This window comes from Pongo abelii, chromosome 14 (assembly GCF_028885655.2).
Source record: "Pongo abelii isolate AG06213 chromosome 14, NHGRI_mPonAbe1-v2.0_pri, whole genome shotgun sequence".
Taxonomy (NCBI): Eukaryota; Metazoa; Chordata; class Mammalia; order Primates; family Hominidae; genus Pongo; species Pongo abelii.
The window spans coordinates 96542851-96564114 of NC_071999.2; positions in this window are offsets into that span (position 1 = coordinate 96542851).

Genomic DNA, 21264 nt, shown 5'->3' on the forward strand with positions numbered 1-21264 from the left:
AATTACATGGAATATTTTATTTGGTTATTTTTTTCTTGCTTTTATATAGTAACTTACTTTTCTCACTATCTATATATTATTTGATTAATTGCTTATTTTAGCCACAACTACTTTGTAGAGTCTTTCTAGTTTTCAGTGGCATCAACTTGTTTCCTTAAGAAATGCAATAATGGGCCGGGTGCGGTGGCTTACGCCTATAATCCCAGCACTTTGGGAGGCCAAGGCGGGCGGATCACGTGGTCAGGAGATCGAGACCATCCTGGCTAACATGGTGAAAGCCCGTCTCTACTAAAAATACAAAAAATTAACCGGGCATGGTGGCACGCACCTGTAGTCCCAGCTACGCGGGAGGCTGAGGCAGGAGAATGGCATGAACCCAGGAGGCGGAGCTTGCAGTGAGCCGAGATCGTGCCTCTGCACTCCAGCCTGGGCGACAGAGCAAGACTCTGTCTTAAAAAAAAAATGCAATAATGATAACCTAAGGTTATTTGGCATGATCTCTTGAAAACTGAGTGTCAACATAGGAAGATGAGTGCACTCTTCTACTTTCACCCTAAAACTCATGGTTGAACAAGTAGCTAACAAATAGCACATGTCCACCAGTAAATGTATGAAGGAAGACCAAATTTATTCAGCCATCATTAACAGGGACAATGATTATATTATTAGAGATAAGGAATTTATTTATTTTTAACTTTTATTTTAAGTTCAGGGGTACATATGTAGGTTTGTTACATAGGTAAACCTGTGTCATGGGAATTCGTTTTACAGATTATTTCATCACCCAGGTATTAAGCCTAGTACCCATTGGTTATTTCTCCTGACCCTCTCCCTCCTCCCACCCTCCATGCTCCAATAGGCCCCAGTATGTGTTGTTCCCTCTATGTGTTCATGTATTCTCATCATTTAGCTCCCACGTATAATTGAGAATATGTGGTATTTGGTGTTCTATCCCTGCGGTAGTTTGCTAAGCATCAGGGCCTCCAGGTCCATCCATGTCCCTGCAAAGAACAAAAATCTCATTTGTTTTTATGGGCTGCATAGTATTCCATGGTGTATATATACCACATTTTCTTTATCCAGTCTATCACTGATGGGCATTCAGGTCTTTGTTATTTATTAGATCCATGTCTTTGCTATGCATATGTCTTTAAAGTAGAATTATTTTAGACACACCATGCATGTGTCTTTAAAACAGAATCATTTATATTTTTGTTGGTATATACCCAGTAATGGAATTCCAGACTAATGATATTTCTGACTTTAGGTCTTTGAGAAATCACCACACTAATTTATTAAATTAACATTTAATTTAATAAATGTCTATTTTTTCAAAACTTTCAAATGTCTAACATGGCTAAACCTCATAGACAAAAGTAATTATACGTAGGTTTTGGGAATGACATAGACATTGTTCAACACTGTATAACATTGAACTTATTTTCAATTGATCACTGGAGAGACTTTTTTTTTCTTATTACAGAAAAGTTCAGTCAGAACCATGTGTCAGTTAAGATAACAAATCAGAAATGTACAAAGCAAACAGATTTTATTCATATTATGAAAGTTAATTGAGCACACAATTATGTCAGCGATAACATTTTGATTAAATTACTACTCATGAATTTGCCAAGTCATTATGAATCATTAAACCCTCAATCACTTGTGCAAATCTGTTGCTACTACCATCTTTTTATTTTTATTGTCTAATTTTTGTCTTGGTTGTAATTTTAGGGATGTGTATATAAATACACTACTCAGAGCAAGACAAGAAATGAAGTAGTATGTATAAAAGCAATATGTAATTAAATCCCAATTAGATCATTTGTTTATTTTACAAATAACAGACAGACCTAATATTTTAAGCAATAAAACATTTTAGTCAAAATGAATAAAACATGCTTGGAAATACTTTTATCATCTTGATCACTTGCCTTTAGCTACAGCTTTGCAATGATTAAAAAGACAACCATTTTGCTGAATGACTTAAAAACTCACTGTTGATAAATCAGTTAAATTTGAAAGCATCTAAGGCCATAGTGTACAAGTTATTTTACCACTCTTTTCAAAGAACTATTTAAATATTTATAGAATTAAGACATAAAACTGGTACAACAAAATGAGCACTATTTTGCAAATCAATAACATGTTGAATTTTAAATTGGTTGTCTCTGCTGTGGGATGCAGAATCCATTCAGAAACCCAAGTGTGTCCATTGCCATTTATGCAGTTTGACAATTTGAGAAAAGATAATGAAGTTAATATAAAAAATATTGGCTATCTACAAATTCCTGCCATCCATTTTTATTTTATCCAGTATATTTTTTTCAACACCCTACATACTGGGTAATTAATTATACATATTCCATCACAATTTGAGCCCATTGGTGACCCCAGCAGCCAGTAGACTCTTTTCTGAAACCAAAAGTGTAAATTCAGGGAAATGTGGTGCATGTGACAATTGAAAGTGGCTAGCATTGACCTCATGAAGAATGACTCTTTTAGAGTTGCTATTTATAACTTATAAATAGTAAAAAAAACAAAACAAAACAAAACAAAAAAACATTATGAGCATAAATATCTGCAGTAGACACTTTCGATCGGGTGCATCAGATGAGATTCTTTCATTTTGCCTCTTTGAATGATTGCTAACACTGTATTGCCCTCTGCAACCACAGTTCCTGAAGTAAATTAAGTCCTGCCAGTTAGAAGCAGCCTTGAGACATTTGAAATCGTCTCCCTCTATGGCCGCTATCCATTCTTGAAGAGACAAAGATTTCCTGTGGCAGCATTCTTATGTCATGTCCGTTCTCCTGTTTTTTTGTGCCAAAAGGCAGCTGCAATAGTTCCAGCATTTTATATTGAATGGAACAACTGAAATCAAATAAATTTTGTTAATTAAATCATTTAAATGTGAAAATGAGCAAACTACGAATGTCTAAAAATATTCTATCACATCTAACTAGGTGATCAAAGCAATCTATTCAATCCAGTTGGAACATGCATTGGAAAATATCAGAACTAATTCATGACTATCTGACATAAAAAAAGAATTCCGGTCTAAAATTAAAAAGGCCTTCCTGAAATTAGAAAAGATATGACACCTACAGAAACATGGTCGGAGTTACTGAAGAGAAAAGTTGCAAGCAATATCAAAAGAATAATGACAATGCCTGTAGTATGAAATATTAAGTTTATATAGTAAAGAAGAGGCCATAAAATAATTAGATTTAGGAAGTCAAATATAAAATAAAGTCTCTGGAAATAACAGTAAACAAAGAAAAGGTGGATTTTATGGCACACCCCCAGCCATGCCTACAAGTCATCTCTCAGGACAGAAACCAATCCGTCTTCAAAACGCTCCCCTGATGGAGGAGGGGCAGTGTTTCCCTGAGCTCACCAGTCAGAAAAAAAAGTACATGTTCAGAGCCATAACAAAGTGGACAGTCCTTGACAAGTGATCCTGTAGCACATAACCTAGAGATGGCAGTAGTACCTAAACAAAATTATCAACGATCTCAAGTAGAACAAAGAGTTTAAATGCAGGACAGATCAACAGGAATAGAAGTCCACAGGAATAGTAATTCTCACTGCTTTGAAAGAAGATAGATTTTGTCAGGACATAGGCATGTGCAAAGACTTTGTGACTAAAACACCGGAAGCAAAAGCCAAAATAGACAAATGGGATCTAATTAAACCAAAGAGCTTCTGCACAGCAAAAGAAACTATCATCAGAGTGAACAGGCAACCTACAGAATGGGAGAAAATCTTTGCAATCTACCCATCTGACAAAGGGCTAATATCCAGATTCTACAAACAACTTAAACAAATTTACAAGAAAATAACAAACAACCCCATCAAAAAGTGGGCAAAGGATATGAACAGACACTTCTGAAAAGAAGACATTTATGCAGCCAACAGACATGAAAAAATGCTCATGATCACTGGTCATTAGAGAAATGCAAATCAAAACCACAATGAGATACCATCTCATGCCAGTTAGAATGACAATCATTAAAAAGTCAGGAAACAACAGATGCTGGAGAAGATGTGGAGAAATAGGAGTGCCTTTACACTGTTGGTGGGAGTGTAAACTAGTTCAACCATTGTGGAGGACAGTCTGGGAATTCCTCAAGGATCTAGAACTAGAAATACCACCTGACCCAGTGATTCCATTACCCGGTATATACCCAAAGGATTATAAATCATGCTACTATAAAGACACATGCACACTTATGTTTATTGTGGCACCATTCATGATAGCAAAGACTTGGAACCAACCCTAATGTCCATCAGTGACAGACTGGATTAAGAAAATGTGGCACATATACACCATGGAATACTATGCAGCCATAAAAAAGGATGAATTCATGTCTTTTGCAGGGACATGGATGAAGCTGGAAACCATCATTCTCAGCAAACTATTGCAAAGACAAAAAACCAAACACCGCATGTTCTCACTCATAGGTGGGAGTGGAACAACAAGAACACATGGACACAGGGCAGGGAACATAACACACCAGGGCCTGTCGGGGTGTCGGGGGCTGGGGGAAGGATAGCATTAGGACAAATACCCAATGTAAATGTTGAGTTGATGGTTGCAGCAAACAAACATGGCACATGTATACCTATGTAACAAAACTGAAAGTTGTGTACATGTACCCCAGAACTTAAAGTATAATAAAAAAATAGGCCAGGTGCGGTGGCTCATGCCTGTAATCCCAGCACTTTGGGAGGCCGAGGCTGGTGGATCACGAGGTCAAGAGATCGAGACCATCCTGGCCAACATGGTGAAACCTCGTCTCTACTAAAAAAAAAAAATACAAAAAATTAGCCTGGCGTGGTAGCGGGCACCTATAGTCCCAGCTACTCGGGAGGCTGAGGCAGGAGAATGGCATGAACCTGGTAGGCGGAGCTTGCAGTGAGCCAAGATCGTGCCACTGCACTCCAGCCTGGGCGACAGAGCGAGACTCCATCTCAAAATAAATAAATAAATAAGTAAAAATAAAAACAAAAAAAAGCAAGAAGATAGGTTTTGTTCAACTAGCCAAGCCTCTAACTGTAGCAGGGAGAGAGCTACATGATATCTTCCATCAGGGCAGTGACAAACAGCGGATAGCTGTACTGACCACTGGTGTACTGGATGATCTTGAAATTCTGCCATATATATGATTATCCATTCAAATCATGACTGAATACCAGGATGTCAGTAAAACTGACTGAGCAACAATATACCAACGATTTGGTTTCAATATGATTGTGATAGTAGCATGTGTTTTTCCCACTTAACTGTTAGATTATGTATTACGGTTGCTGACCAAAAGAACATGTAAAAGAAAAACTTTAACAAGTATTCTCAAATTAAGTTACAAATTGGGGCTGATACCAGAAATCTGGCAACTTGCTAGACCTTAGATAAGAAATGTTGGAAGATAAGTTGATCTATGTATACATTGTAGAAAGATTCAATCAAGCTTATTAACATACTCATCACTTCACAAATACTATTTTTTAGTGCTATAAGAATGTTAAAACCTATTATTTTAGCACTTTTGAAATTTATAACACATTATTTTTAACTGTGGTCATGATGTAGTGTAAGGTATCAGTGAAGCAACATTTCTCCACTCTGAGACTTTGTACTATTTAATCAACATTTTCTCTGTTCGCTTCCCTCTGCCTTTCTCTCAGCCTCCAGTAACCACATTTCTACTTTCTGTTTCTATGAAGTCAACTTTTTTTTAGACTCCACATATAAGTGAGATTGTACAGTATTCATCTTCCAGTTATTTCAATTAGCACAGTGTCTTTCAGTTTCATCCATGTTGTCAGGAATGACGGAATTTCCTTTTTTTTTTTTTTTTTGAGGCTGCATACTACACTGTTGGTGGGGATGTAAATAAGTACAGCCATTTTGGCAAATAATATGAAGTTCCTCAATAAACTAAAAATAAAAGCTATATTATTCAGCAACCTCACTCCTGGGTATATATCCCCAAAATTAAAATCTGTATGTCAAAGAGATATCTACACTCCCATGTTCATTGTGGCATTATTCACAATAGCCAAGATATGGAAGCAAACTAAGTGTTCATCAACAAATGAATAGATAAAGAAGATGTGGCGTGAATACCCAGAAGACTTCTCATATCACTACTCTGACAACATTGGCTATGTGACCATCAATAACAGAAAGGGAGGCTGGAAAAGAAATAATCTGGCTTTGACAGTTTTCATGATGAGAATAGGCAAGCATAGTTAAGTGAGAGTGTCTGCCACAATGATCCTCTATTATGTTTATGAAAATAAAATTTGAAATACTTCAGACTATTAAGACACAAAAAATTAATCTAACACATTGCATTAATGCACCCTTAGGTAATAAACGTAAATAGAAAACAATATTACTGATATATGTGTGTGTTTCAAGCACCATCTCTCTAGATTCACTCCCCTTCCTCCCCATCACAGGTAAACACTCACTTGAATTGGGTGTTTATTATTCCAATTCACTTGTTTTTATTTTTATTGAATACACTGCACATACAAACACACACAGTGCTTATCCATATACTGTGTATGTTAAAATTCAAACAAATGTATATCTATATATCAAGAAAAAATAACAGTAAGATAAATTTACTAGATACCAGTTGGGCAAATGCTATAGAATCTGATAATACCAGTGGTTGATTAATCTATGCAGAAACAAAAACACTCACATGCTTCTGTTGGGGGTATAAATAATAAATTCATTTTGGAGAAAATTCGACACTATCAATTAATTGAAGATACACATAAATCAAATCCTGCAATTCCAGTTCCGGTAGAGGCACTAGAAAAATTTCCCATATGAGCAACAGGAGGAAGAACAGTAATAATCCTCACAGTATTGCTTATTATAGAACCATTTGGAAACAGTTTTCAATCTTTCAGATGAACAATGAATAAATAATAACGGATAAAAACTGATACACAAATGCAGATAGCTCTATTTTGTTCATTTTCACTGCTTTGAATGTGTATGAATCTCACAAATATAGTATTGAACAAAATGCAATCATACAGAATTTAATATAATATCCTTTATAAAGTTTAAATACATCAAAGTGCTATTGTGTATCACTTTCATAGCATACAAGTATAAAAAAGGATACATCATCTAAAGTCCATTAAGAGATCTGTGATTGCGAAGAAGTGACTGAAAATGATATTTTTTTTTCCTAGAAGAGATATTGTAGTTAGGAATAGCATAAAAGAGATTAGGAGAGGAAAATTATCCCTAGACCATCACATATCATTTATTCTAATAATCTGCCACACTCACATATGGACGGGTTGATATGAGCACATGTTACATCTTCTAATGGGGGCTATAAATCAGCAAGGAGTGAACACACATGTGCACACACACGAACACACCCATATTAGTTTACTGATTTTTTTTGGTCAACATTATCAAAAATAGTGATGAGCCCTATGAACAGGAGGAGATGCAGCATATTTGGTGGGTAATAATTTAAGTATAAATTAAATACCTAAAATTATTATTGTATTTTTATGAAGATTACTTTGGTCCTTATTTCAATTATCTATTACTTGGAGAAAAAAAACAGTCCAAACATTGAAGTTCAAAATAATTATGTATTGAAATACTTTATTTTTGGAGCAATTTATGCTTATAGCACAACTGAGCAGAAAGTAGAGTTGCCGTATACCTTCTGTGACCATCCATGTACAGCCTCCCCCATTATCAGCATCCCCCACCAGAGTGGTACAGTTGATACAATGATGAACACATCATTATTACCCAAAGTCAATAGTTCACCTTAAGGTTCACTCTTGGTGTTGCACATACTATGAGTTTGAACAATTCTATATAGCATGTATCCACCATTGTAGTATCATGCAGAGTAATTGCACTGCCCTAAAAATCCTCTGTGCTCTGCTTGTTCATCCCTCCCTCCCTCTTAACCTCTGGCAACCACAGACCTTCTTACTCTCTCCGTAGTTTTACCTTTTTCAGAACAGCGTATTCAGTAGTTGGAATCATACAGCATGTGGGCTTTTCAGACTGGTTTCTTTCACTTAGTAATATTACATCTCAGCTACCTCTATGTCTTCTCAGACTTTACAACTCATTTCTTTTTAGCACTGAATAGTATTTCATTGTCTGGATATACCAAAGTTTATTTATCCGTACACCTAGTAAGGAAATTCTGATTGCTAACTATTTTTTATGATTCTTTGGTTTGGTCTGATATTCTTCTGTTTTGTCTGTTTTGCTTGCTGTTGGGTAGGCTGGCATTATGGCTGGCATGCCTGACAGTGTGGCACAGGCTGCCCATCAGAACTCAGTTCTGACTGAGGGACAGTTTCCTCAGGGTCTCTTTAGGTAAATCCCTTCATGTGGCTGCATGTACTTCCTCACTGGCTGATTTTAAAGACCCCTTCTGAGTTCTAAATATGAATTTTTGAATCTTTTAATGGCCATACTATTATTGCTTTAGAAATGTCTGTAATGTTGCATCCTAGAATCTCTATATTACACTGTGAGGCAGATCTTTCTCTACATTCGCCTGAGAGTTAGTAGCTTTGGATTAAAGTTGTTACAATTTATAGAGGTTTTTTGTCTCTCTGAATGACTCTATGAAGTGTATCCTTATGAACTTTAGCACAGGTTCTAGGAGGTACGGCCATTAATATTTCAGAATTTGTTATAAAGAGTCAAATAGGCACACACTTGACTTCATCTTGATCCTAAGCACTTTTTTTAACTGGCAGCACCCTAGATTTCATTTCTTTCTCAAGGCTGCCAGATAAAAAGCCTGGTAACAAGAAACAGTTTTATTTTTCAACCATAAAAGTCATGTTGGAGAAATTTCCAGAAGATTCACCTGAAAACTGAACTGTTCCTGTTTTAGGTCATTCTTCTTTACATGTGTTTTATTACAGACAGTGAACATAAGCCAAATGGCAACTTTCTGCCTGGAAACACATTTAGATCCAAAGGTCCATTTGTAACTTTTTCAATCTTTTTTTTTCATGGTAGTAAATAACATTATTTATATTTTATCAAGCCTCCAATATATACTCCTGCATTCCCTTTCCAGCCTTCTCTCTGCCATTCAGGCCTCTCAGATCCAAACTCAATGTCTTTTTCTGTTTGGTTGTCTGTTTGTTTTAATTTTCGTTGCAGCAGCATCCTACACCCAAATGCAAATTTCTGGTTCAGTTATCAATTATATAACGATGCCCCCTGTCAGCTTATCTACTTAAAGCAAGAATAATTCATGGAATTTCATGATTCTATGGGAAGCTTGGGTGGCTTTCCTCCTTCGTTTGGTGTTAGCTGGGATACATAGATGCCTGGAAGGTCCCAAATGGCCTTAGTAAGAGGGCCAAAGTTTTGAGTGCAAATCCGTCTGTGGGGAGGATGTCTTGGTTGTCGTTAATGTGGGTCTCTCCCTGTGGTGCTTCTGCTTCTTCACAGCATGGTGGCTATTTTTAGGAACTAGTACCATGCAGTGAAGACTTAACCTGTAGATCTCTCAAGACACAATGTCTGAAATTAGAGAGTGTAAATTATGCTATTTTACTTATTCAACAAGTCTAAGGGTAATCCCAAATTTGAGGAGAGAGGAGACAGATATCACTTTTCAATAGAAAGAGTGGAAAAGGAGTTTCACCAATTTTAATTAACCACAGGATAATCAGTCTGCAAAGTTGGGAACCTCCTAGACCTAAGAAAACAAACATAAAACCTTAATTGACTTACAAAATTTATCTTAATTCAGGTTTAATTTACATTAATAAATCTGAAATTGTTATATAAGGCCACTTTTACCGATATTGCCTGTCCTGGTTTTGTAACCAAATTCAGTTTTCGTATTTTCACCAACAGTGAAATGGCAGCATCAATGTCCTGATGTTTCCAAGCAGTGGGTTCTTTCCTGAAGCCATCTGTAATCCTAGATTCCATTTTCACCACACTCTAAAGAAAAAGTGCAATTTTTTATTTGAATTTATATTTTTTGCATATTACCTTTTTTCATCCCTGGTCATATATGAGAAAATATTCACAGTCCTAATGTTCTCCATTGGTGTATTTATTGTTGGCAAAAATACGAAAGAATAAAGCATTTTGAATCACACTATGAATGTATCCAAATCCACATAGCTAACATTTCACAAAGAAAAGTTGTACCTCACACTGTGTTCAAATAAACAAAATGTGCACCAATGTAGTCTCCAAACAGAAATAGGACCTTATCCTCCAGGCTGCCTTCTCTTATCAGAAGTCTCCTTCCATTGCTTCATGAATATCAAAGTGCTTGGAAGAAGAGACTTTTGGCTCTTTGACTTACTTGCTTCTAAATTCCATTTCAGTGATGAAGAAGCTAATTATTTTTGCTGAACTGTTTCTCCTTTCTTGAGATTATACTTTCAGTAATAAAAATACACACTTTGTGTGTGTTCATATGTTGACTACCAGACATCCTAATGGTTACATTTGTGTTTTTTGTGTTTTATAATATATGCCATTCAAAGACAAATTTTTCACTTGTTCTCTTTAGCTCAGTTCTAAAAGAAATACATCAGGAAAACTGTTTAGAAAATTATTTTTGTACTATGGAATGAATATACCTTTTACCACTAATAGTAAACAATGATGACTACTAAAATTAGAGTGGAGGTAGCAAATTATGCTTTATGGTTTTTCTAATGTAGGAGAGATTAGCTGTTAAGAAAAAACATGAGAAAAAACCTAAAAGTAGGAAAAGTTATCAAAGCCACAAATTGATTGGAAAACAGAGATTGGAATAGCTAAAAGACAAGGCATAGTATGCCAATTTCTCTTAATCTGCATATCTATTTAGGACACAGTTAGGCTATGCATGCTAAGAGACCAAAAGCTCCACCAACTTTTAGACTTTCAGCTTCTATATGTCTGCTTAATTCACAGAAATATCCTATACATCCAGTACAGTATCCGAAACACAGTAGGCACTTGATAATTATTTTTAATTTGTTAACTAGGGATTACACCCAGTCTTGCAATCTATAATGTCTCATATGGTGCCTAGACCACAGATCAATTACTGTCATATTTCATAGTCTAAAGGACTTAGAACCAGGTTATATCAGTTTAGATAACTACCATTACCCTAATGTTTCAAAGTTTTCAACTTAGGCCACATTATTGTCCAATCAATAGAAATAATTCCTTGGGTCAGATTCTCATCCCCTGCAGCTATCATCCCTATAAGCAAGAACAATGTCTTCATTTTTTTTTATGCCTTGTGCCCTGAGTGAGGAGTTTTATGCTAAGACAAGCTGTATTATAACCATTATGTAGACAATATTGCATTGGCTTTTGCCAATACACAAAATACCTAAATCCAGATGTATTTGCATGAGAGATATTTTTATACCAAACAAGATTGTTTTGTCAACCTTAACAGTACCTGTAAAGACAGAAACTTGAATCTTCAGTCAATCAGATCAAAATTTCTTTAAAGAATTATCTTCTCAACAAATTGGTTCATCAGAGAACTGCTTTGTAAGATTCTTCTTGAGAATGTCAGGAGCAGTTATTGTATCTAATGAACTTAATTACAATAACTGTGTGAGTCATAACTCTGAATTTGGAGTGACAAAAATGTTTGGTCATTAAAGATACAGTGATATAATTGTTTTTCACATTAGAGAGGGGTAAAATATTACTGTTAAGTAAATATCTTCTTAGTTTCATATTTATTTTCCAGTTGAATCAAATGTTCGTTACCTCTTTTACTTAATAACTTTTGAAAGGAGTTCTAGAGGTGAAAGATTTTTCTATATATAAATATACAATAAGTATCTTCTTGTTTTTAATTTATTTTAAAAAATTTTTTAGAGGCAGGTTCTTGCTCTCTCACCCAGGCTGGGGTGTGGTGGCCCAATCATAGCTCACTGCAGCCTCAAAGTATGTCTGCTTAATTCACAGAAATCTCTTGAGCCCCAGACAAAAAATATGGTGTTCTGAGTGAGGAGGCTCAATAGATCCTTTCACTCAGCCTAAGTAGCTAGGACTGCAAGCATGCGCCACCATGCCCACAGTTTTTAATTTTTGTAGAGACAGGGTCTTGCTTTGTTGCACAGGCTGGTCTCATACTCCTCTCTTCTAGCCATCCTCCCTCCTCAGCCTCCTAAAGGGCTGGGATTATAGGCGAGAGGCTCTGTATCCACTAGGATCTCCTTAATTGGAATTTCTTCACAAAGCGAAATTCAGGTTATTGAATACAACTTTTTTCTTTATTAAAATTTTGGATTATAAAGTGAGCAAAATTCCAATCTCCCTTATCTCCACCTGTATTCATTACACAAAACTACTGATTTTTTTCCCACATGTTAGTCGAGTAAATTAGGAGTATCATTTATAAAGAAATATGGTTTGATACCATGATTTTTCAAAAGATTTATAGGGGCAACTTTAAAAAATATAGAACATATTGCTGTATTCCAAAGGTTGGCAAACTGTTCTCTGTGGACTAAATCTGCACCATCCTACTCTCACTTCTGCTTGGTTTTGTGTGGTCTTTGAGCCAAAAATATACTTTTTTTTTCAATTTAAATGGTTACATTTAAAAAATGGTTAAAGAAGTACGTACATAAAAATCTAAAATTTGTTATCTAGGCCTGTAAAGTCTATAGTGCTACTATCTTGCCCTTTTTAGATAAATTATGTCGACATTTATTCTATAAATGCCTTATATATTATTGACTGAGTTATTAAGGATATCAACATATCTAACCTCAATTTCTTCTTTTTCTAAAAATAATAAGAGAGTTTCACCTCCCAATTTTTCAATAATCACAGAGCTAGCCTTTCATCTCACTTTGAAATTTGCTATAGCATAGCAAGAAATTTTATATCAGTGTAATAACAATAACAGCATATTAAGTTAATAAAGCAATTTCATACATATTCTAATATCATTACTGAAAAAAAACCATGAGTTAAACAGAACTATCTCTATAAGCCAATTTTATAGGTGGAAAGAAAATTAGTCTCAAAGAGGTTAAATAATTGGCCCAGGGTTGTAAGTCTGGTAATTATTAGTAGCACTTTTCCTGCCACACAGATATTCTCTTTACAAGACTTCATGATGCCTACTGAAATTAAACTGAAATCTTAGTTCACTTGTACAAGAAAAGTAATCATAAGTTAGTTATGCATGTAATACTGAAAGTCAAAAGATAATGAATATAATATAATTACCAGTGTTTTGTTGCAATTAATGAATAAATCACAACAATCAGGTCACCTGGCAGACAACCTAGTAAAATGAACGAAGAGTTAGCTACGTAACATGTGCTATAGAGGATAAAGTTGATTAAGGGATTGATTAAACACGCAATCTAAAAGTACTGATCTCAACTTTACAAATGAGAACAAAGCCCTTAAACCAGCCACTTATTTTCATTAAATCTTTGACAAAGTTTAACAATTTAATTTTTGCAACCACCTATCCATTTATTAATGACTTCTATGTTAAATTTCAATTTCATTAAGAAATTCCAAGTCAAATTAACAATTGGTTTATATTTCAATAATAAGTAATTGCCTTACATGATACCAATGTTATCACAATTACATATCCACAAATTTAGAACATTTACTTTTAATTTCCTAGGGAAATTAGTCATAAAAAAAGACAACATGTGGGGCAGAAAATGGGAGGTGAAAACTCATCGATGTGAAAAGGAAGTATTAAAATTAAAATATAAATTTAGTTTGTATTTCAAAATGATAAAATATTATATATATTTCTTTGGAATGATATTCTAAGATTGCATTGAGTCATGAAACCATGTTTAATTTAAAAAATAATTAAACTTTATGCTTATTTTCTACATAGAATTAAAAGCCTATAAAGGCACTACTGTGAATTATAGATTTTTTATGTTTATATCAGATAATTTGTCACACATTTGAATATTTTTTCAGAAAACATAAGAATTTGGTGATAATTTCAGAACCTTGTTATCTGATTATTTCTCCAGTTGTCTTTGGAAATGAACAACTTGGTAGGAAATACAATTATTAAATCATGAACAGTTTCCTCAGTACTCAGTAAATGATATGACATTATGTTCTTCTCCTTATTATTGTGAAGTCTGGACCAATAGAGATTTTTTTTATTTTTCTTTAATCTCAAAAAGAAAATAAAAACTACTTTTATATCTTTATCCTCCTCCATTATTTTTTAGTATTTCTCAGTGTATTTCCCTAAAGTACTTTCCACTTATATTTCAGGTACTTCTTAAGTATCTCTTTTGCTTATGACTTCTTAAAACTATTTCTGTTGTTAGAAAATGGACACTTACAGTTCTATGCTCTCTGTAATGTTAAATCTAATATTTTAAAAATCTTCTGTATTCCGATAGAGCATTTTAAGATTATTCTTCTCATTACTCATTATATGTTATTCATTGTCATTTCTGTTCTTCTTTCTATAAACCATGCTTTAAAATTCTCTATCAGATTTCTAGTTTTTATGTCATCTTACTTGGTCTTACTCAGTTCAATTTCTATCTGTAAACTTTTCATAATATATTTATTTCCTGTTTCATATTTTATTAATTTTTGGTTGAGAACAAAAAGCAGATGACTTAAAATAGGTTCCTAAGTTTATTCTTCCAAAGCACTTATGTCCTCTCAATTGCAAATGGTCTGGTAGCAATCTCATTACAAAATCTACCATCATTCCACTTTATTTTTCTTCTTTAATTATTTTGACTGTTCCCTGCTCCCATGTATTCAGATCCATTGGTAGCCAGAAATTGTCCTAGTCCCTCTTGTCAAGGTTTTTCTGTGAACCTTTCTCTCAGTTCTTAATATGGAAGGCAAATTAATATCAAGAGCCCTGAGTCAGTTTTCTCTGCTGTTGGACAGCAGTTACCTTATAGGATTCGGCAGGAATAAAGAAATGTTTTTCTGATTCTGCTTCTTGGTATAAAGGGTGATTTGAGGCTTCTAATTTAAAGAAGTGTGTAGTTCACCCCTTGCCGAAAGCACTGTATAAACTTTGCAACTTCTGGACTATAAGTTTTATTATATTTTTTGTATCTTTGTCCCTTGTTATTGCTGAATTACTGAATTCACAATGCAGGTTTTCAATGTGCTACCATCTCCTCATATCTGACTGGGAATGTGCAGTAATTGTGATACTTACTCCAATACCTAGTAAGGAGTAGAGTTGGAAAATTGGAGAATTATACATCACTGGCTCTCTGAGACTTAAATGTCGTGTGAACAGCCTGGGTTTTAAACTTCAGTCTAGCCAGCCACTCTATCTCATAAAGACCTCTTCAGATTCGAAAGCCTATTCTATTATTTCATCCACAGAAAGTGAAGATCCATATTCTTTCTCTAAAAGCATCTCAGATCCTTTTATTTTATTTTTTGTTTGTTTTATGTTTGTTTTGAGATGGAGTCTCACTCTGTCTCCCAGGCTGGAGTGCAGTGGCACGATCTTGGCTCACTGTAACTTCTGCCTCCTGGGTTCAAGCGATTCTCCTGCCTCAGCCTCCTGAGTAGATGGGATTACAGACATGTACCACCATGCCCAGATAATTTTTGTATTTTTAGTAGAGACAGCGTTGTGCCATGTTGGCTAGACTAGTCTCAAACTCCTGACCTACAGTGATCTGCCCACCTTGGCTTCCCCAAGTGCTGGGATTACAGGCTTGAGCCACCACGCCAGGCCTCAGAGCCTTTGTTTTAGAGGCTCAGGCTCACGGAACACAGTCACCTTCTTCTGGATTGGAAATCTTTAAAGATCAGCGTACCTTGAAAATAGCAAAAACAAAAAGAAACAAACGACAAACAAAAAAATCAGCAATGACTCTAGAATAGCCTTAAGGAGTTTAAAGACCTTGTGTATTGCTAGAGACTTAGATTATTAGTGGAAGAAATGTTCAATAAAAATTGGTTTAAGATGAAAAGAGTATATTAACTCATATAACTCACAAGTCCAGAAATAGAGCTCGATTAAAGCCTAGTTTTACAGAGAAACCCAGGTATTTTTCTTAAACTTGAGATCTGTTAATATTGACGCTTGTTTCATCTTAAAGTAATTGTACCTGGAGTTTCAGCAGATCTGGATCTACACTCATCCTAGTTCAAGTACAATAAAGAACATCTCTTTATATTTCTTGCAAAACTCCTAGGTTTTACTCTGACTAAACAAAGTTGTATCATTGCCCTTTTTGTGAGGATTTGAGGAATGCTGGTCTGCCAGCATTTGGTCAGAAGTTCTTCTCATGAACCCTACAGTAGACAAATGGACAACTGAAAATATTGAATGGTTGATACTAGAAAAAATTATAGGTACATTGATATAGATTCTAAACAGCCAAAATAATAAACATTCATTCTACCATAATGAGTTCATGTTAAAAGTGTAATGACATACCATTAAAGCATGCAGAAGACTGATATTATCCACTACACTTTTAAATTTTTAAAATTTTTGTATTATTATACTTTAAGTACTGGGGTATATGTGCAGAATGTGCAGGTTTGTTACATAGGTATACACATACCATGGTGGTTTGCTGCACCCATCAATCCGTCATCTACATTAGGTATTTCTCCTAATGCTATCCCTCCCCTAGTCCCCCCACCCCCTGATAGGCCCGGGTGTGTCATGTTCCCCTCCTTGTGTCCATGTGTTCTCATTGTTCAGCTCCCACTTATGAATGAGAACCTGTGGTGTTTGGTTTTCTGTTCTTGTGTTAGTTTGCTGAGAATGATGGTTTCCAGCCTCATCCACGCCCCTGCAAATGACATGAACTCATCCTTCTTTATGGCTGCATAGTATTCCTTAGTGTATATGTGCCACATTTTCTTTATCCAGTCTATCATTAATGGGCATTTGGGTTGGTTCCAAGTCTTTGCTATTGTGAACAGTGCTGCAATAAACATACATGTGCATGTGTCTTTATAGTAAAATGATGTATAATCCTTTGGGTATATATCCAGTAATGGGATTGCTGGGTCAAATGGTATTTTTAGTTCTAGATGCTTAAGGATTCGCCACACTGTCTTCCACCATGGTTGAACTAATATACACTCCCACCAACAGTGTAAAAGCATTCTTGTTTCTCCACATCCTCTCTAGCATCTGTTTCCTGACTTTTTAGAGATTGCCATTCTAACTGGCTTGAGATGGTATCTTATTGTGGTTTTGATTTGCATTTCTCTAATGACCAGTGATCATGAGCATGTCTTCATATGTCTGTTGACATCTCATATAAATATCTTCTTTTGAGATGTGTCTGTTCATATCCTTTGCCCACTTTTTGATGGGGTTGTTTTTTTCTTGTAAATTTGTTTAAGTTTTTTGTAGATTCTGGATATTAGCCCTTTGTCGGGTGGGTAGATTGCAAAAATTTTGTTCCATTCTGTAGGCTGCCTGTTCACTCTGATGATAGTTTCTTTTGCTGTGCAGAAGCTCTTTAGTTTAATTAGATCCCATTTGTCTATTTTGGCTTTTGTTGCGATTGCTTTTGGTGTTTTAGACATGAAGTCTTAGCCTATGCCTATGTCCTGAGGTATTGTCTAGGTTTTCTTCTAGGGATTTTATGATTTTAGGTCTTACATTTAAGTCTTTAATCCATCTTAAGTTAATTTTTGTATAAGGTGAAAGAAAGGATCCAGTTTCAGCTTTCTGCATATGGCTAGCCAGTTTTCCCAAAACCATTTATTAAATAGGGAGTCCTTTCCCCATTTCTTGTTTTTGTCAGGGTTGTCAAAAATCAGATGGTTGTAGATGTCTGGTGTTATTTCTGAGGCCTCTGTTCTGTTCCATTGGTCTATATATCTGTTTTAGTACCAGTACCATGCTGTTTTTGTTACTGTAGCCTTGTACTATAGTTTGAAGTCAGGTAGCGTGATGCCTCCAGTTTTGTTCTTTTTGCTTAGGATTGTCTTGGCTATGCGGGCTCTTTTTTTGGTTCCATATGAACTTTAAAGTAGTTTTTTCCAATTCTGTAAAGAAAGTCAATGGTAGCTTGATGGGGATAGCATTGAATCTATAAATTACTTTGGGCAGTATGGCCATTTTCACAATATCGACTCTTCATATCCATGAGCATGGAATGTTTTTCCATTTGTTTGTGTCCTTGCTTATTTCGTTGAGCAGTGGTTTGTAGTTCTCCTTGAAGAGGTCCTTCACACTCCTTGTAAGTTGTATTCCTAGGTATTTTGTTGTCTTTGAAGCAATTGTAAATGGGAATTCACTCACGATTTGGCTCTCCATTTTTCTGTTACTGGTATATAGGAATGCTTGTGATTTTTGCACATTGATTTTGTATCCTGAGACTTTGCTGAAGTTGCTTATCAGCTGACGGAGATTTTGGACTGAGATGATAGCATTTTCTAAATATACAATAATGTCATCTGCAAACAGAGACAATTTGACTTCTTCTTTTCCTAATGGAACACCCTCTATTTCTTTCTCTTGCCTGGTTGCCCTGGCCAGAACTTCCAATACTATGTTGAATAGGAGTGGTGAGAGAGGGTATCCTTGTCTTGTACAAGTTTTCAAAGGGAATGTTTCCAGTTTCTGCCCATTCAGTATGATATTGGATGTGGGTTTGTCATAAATAACTCTTATTATTTTGAGATACTTTCCATCAATACCTAGTTTATGGAGTTTTTCCCATGAAGGGCTGCTGCCTTTGTCAAAGGCCTTTTTCTGCATCTATTGAAATAATCATGTGGTTTTTGTCATTGGTTCTGTTTATATGCTGTATTGCGTTTATTGATTTGCATATGTTGAACCAGCCTTGCATCCCAGGGATGAAGCCAACTTGATTGTGGTGGATAAGCTTTTTGATGTACTGCTGGATTCGGTTTGCCAGTAGTTTACTGAGGATTTTTGCATCGATATTCATCAGGGATATTGGTCTGAAATTTTCTTTTTTTGTTGTATCTCTGCCAGGTTTTGGTATCAGGATAATGCTGGCCTCATAAAATGAGTTAGGGAGGATTCCCTCTTTTTCTATTGTTTCAAATAGTTTCAGAAGGAATGGTACCAGCTCTTCTTTGTATCTCTGGTAGAATTTGGCTGCGAATCCATCTGGTCTTGGTCTTCTTTTGGTTGGTGGGCTGTTAATTACTGCAATTCCAGAACTTGTTATTGGTCTATTCAAGGATTTGACGTCTTCCTGGTTTAGTCTTGGGAGGGTGTATGTGTCCAGGAATTTATCCATTTCTTCTAGATTTTCTAATTTATTTGTGTAGAGGTGTTTATAGTATCTCTGATGGTAGTTTGTATTTCTGTTGGATCACTGGTGATTTTCCCTTTATCCTTTTTTATTGCATTTATTTGATTCTTCTCTCTTTTCTTCTTTATTAGTTTGGCTAGTGGTCTACCTTTTTTTATATATATTTTTAAAAAACCAGCTCCTGGATTCATTGATTTTTTGAAGAGTTTTTCTCCAACTTAAGCTCAAGAGGTACCTGGGGCCCCTCAAATATCCTGAGAAATTATTGTTTTATATCATTGAGGTATGTGGATGAGCATCACTTAAAAGATGAAATTTCTTCTCTTTGATTTTATAATGCCAGACTTTAATAATTATATCTTCTTATCTCTCTAACCATTCTAGGTTGCTCTGTAGCATTGATAATCTATAGTTTCTAGACCAGCGTTGTTCAACAGAATTTTCTGTAATGATAGAAATGTTTTTCTGTGCCCTCCAGCACATAGTCACTGGCCGCATGTTTCTATTAAGCACTTTAATTGCAACTGATATAATTGAGGATCTTTATTTTAAATTCTACTATATAACTAGACGGTCAGTGGGTATTGCATTAGACAGCACAGTTCTCAACTCTTCTCTCACTTAGAAGGGTCTCATCTACTCTAGGGTTTTATATATATATATATACTTTTTTTTAAAAATTATACTTTAAGTTCTAGGGTACATGTGCACAATGTGCAGGTTTGTTACATATGTATACATGTGCCATGTTGGTGTGCTGCACCCATTAACTCGTCATTTACATTAAGTATATCTCCTAATGCTATCCCTCTCTCCTCCCCCCACCCCACAACAGCTCTCGGTGTGTGATGTTCCCCTTCCTGTGTCCAAGTGTTCTCATTGTTCAATTCCCACCTATGAGTGAGAACATGCAGTGTTTGGTTTTTTGTCCTTGTAATAGTTTGCTGAGAATGATGGTTTCCAGCTTCATCCATGTCCCTACAAAGGACATGAACTCATCATTTTTTATGGCTGCATAGTATTCCATGGTGTGTATGTGCCACATTTTCTTAATCCAATCTATCATTGTTGGGCATTTGGGTTGGTTCCAAGTCTTTGCTATTATGAGTAGTACTGCAATAAACATATGTGTGCATGTGTCTTTACAGCAGCATGATTTATATTCCTTTGGGTATGTACCCACTAATAGGATGGCTGGGTCAAATGGTATTTCTAGTTCTAGATCCGTGAGGAATCGCCACGCTGTCTTCCACAATGGTAGCGTTTTAAATAGTCACTGATACTTTCCAACCGCCCTTTGTAAACTCTTCTCCAACTTGCTTATAACGGTTCCAGTTTAAATGCCACAAATAATTATGTTATTCTCAAGATATTCTTTATTTCCTATCTCGGTATAGACCTGATCTATTTGTTTTTTATTTTATTTTGATTCTACATATTCAATAGCTCTTAAACTGTTAGTTCCCTTCCCCCTAATTGCTACCTCTTTAATGTAATCTCTCCTAAGTCTTTTCCTGGTCTAACAGAAATGCCTTTTCATTGTTTAATTTCTTTTTTTTTTTTTTTTTTTTTTTTTTTTGAGACAGAGTTTTGCTCTTGTTGCCCAGGCTGGACTGCAATAACGTGATCTCAGCTCACGGCAACCTCCACTATTGTTTAATTTCTTAATTCTCTGGATGGGATCTTAAAATGTTGAGATGAAGGTTCGGCAAAAGTCCATGTTTTTTGAAGAGCATTCACTACTGAGTTTTTCTTCCTCTGTGTTCCCACCACACTTTTTCCAGGTATCTATTATAACGGATAACTTATTACAGATTCTTTTACGCTGTACTATAACCTCCTTGAGAACAGAATCATGGGGAAATTATGTATCAGAATGGTGTTAGTTATATAGAAGGCTTTTAATTACTAGCTGAAGGAATACTTACATCACTATTTAAAAAAGATTATTTAAATTATCAACAGCTCAAGGAACTATATCGG